The sequence below is a fragment of the Garra rufa genome, chromosome 1 (genome assembly GCF_049309525.1).
Source record: "Garra rufa chromosome 1, GarRuf1.0, whole genome shotgun sequence".
Lineage (NCBI taxonomy): Eukaryota > Metazoa > Chordata > Actinopteri > Cypriniformes > Cyprinidae > Garra > Garra rufa.
Window position 1 is genome coordinate 38,642,417 of NC_133361.1, and position 1,932 is coordinate 38,644,348.

The window sequence follows — 1,932 nt, forward strand, 5'->3', positions numbered from 1 at the left end:
GTTTGTCTTGTCCATATATGAGTCAAGTGTCCCCCTCACATTCCCCATGAATGAGGAGTTACCCTGTGTGTCAATCCAAAAGGTATTCAGCTGACACAGGACAGAAGCTTCTTAAACACGCAGAAGGAAGAGCAGACAGCTGTGCCATGACCGCACATCTATATTTAACACACAGATATATTTATGTATGACAGTTCAGGCTTATGACACATGTATTCAAAACTACATTCTAAAGGAAAAACAGTTTAAAGCAAAAATAATTTATATAAATGACCCTGTTCAAAAGTTTACATACACTTAATTCTTAATACCTAACCTTTTTTTAGTTATAGTTGTTCATGGGTCCCTTGTTTGTCCTGAACAGTTAAACTGCCCGCTGTTCTTCAGAAAAATCCTTCGGGTCCCACAAATGCTTTTCACCATTTTGGTGTATTTGAACCCTTTCCAACAATGAATGTATAGTTTTGAGATTCATCAGTTGAGGACAATGCAACTATAACAGAAGGTTCAAACACTCACTAATGTTTCAGAAGGAAACACAATGCATTAAGAGCCAGGGTGTGAAAACTTCTGAACAGAATGAAGATGTGTACATTTTTCTTATTTTGCCTAAATATCTTTTTTTTTTTCCCATTTAGTACTGCCCTTACAAAAGACACTTACATGTTTCCCAAAAGACAAAATAAGTTACATTTACCCTGATCTTCAAATTCAAAAAGTTTTCACCCCCTGGCCACTATTATTTTATAGCTTTTTCAGTTTAGTTTCAAATTTGTTGGCCATTAATCTAAACATTAATACGACACATCCTTCGTGATGTTCCCCCAATGTTTATGGTGATTATGGCCTGATTTTGAGGTGGAAAAATGATTTCTTTAAAGTTCACTAGTATCATTTTTTATAAACAAATAAGTAAATAAGTCAAAATACTGCACAAACAATATCTATTGTGAATATATACAGTATATTAAATAACCAACATTGAAAATCTAGTGTTTGATAAGTAGCAAAACAGACTTTAGGGGGCGCTGTTGGCCAAGTATGAAAGCATTACCACACTTCAAGCCTGTTCACATCTGACTGCTGTGCAGCTGTTTGCCTCTAGAGGGGGTCTGAGGATCGTCTTAATGTATTTCTTGCATCCACTCCAGAAATTACTGTAAAATTATTTAAAAAACAAACAAACTTGGTGTCTCTGACATATTCATTATCATATATGCATACAAGATAAAATGAAAAAGTAAAATGAATCAAAAATTCATGACGTAAAGATTTGCAGGATATTTGCATGCATGCTATTTGGATATACACAACACATATTAAAATGCATACTGTAAATATCAGTGCTTAAAACTCAAAACATACAGACCTATCGTACAAATATCATATGGGTCTTCCACTGGCCCTGCCAAAACTTTGCTTTTAGTATTTCCCAGCAGGGAAGGTTTTTCCCTCTGTTCACATCAGAGCGAAAGAGGAAATCTATTAGCCTGACAGCTCCCCCAAAAAGCCTGGCCGCAACTTCTCCCCTGAGACCTTCCAACTGACGGCTTGCAGGAGGAGGGAGCGTAGTGACAGGGGAGAGGAAAGAAGAGCGAGAGACCGAAGCGGAAGTGGCAGCGGGTGGGGGGAGAGAAGAAGGGGTATGAATTAGGCTGCAATTAGCTTTGAAGATTAGCTTTTGAATTAGCTTTTTTCCCCTGAACACGTTCATATTATAGAGACTGAATTGAAACCAGTCAGCAAGTGTTTCATCTTGACAGTCGCTGTAATGGTGCTGAGACAGAGCAATGAACTAATGCTGCTCATTGTAAGGCAAGGTCAGAACTGTAGGGAGTTAGCGCTTAACCTTCAAGGCCTACGAGCAAGGGCTTACCCATACTAAAAGAGCAGAAAGAGACAAGGGAGGGAGACGGCGAGGAAAAGTGGGAG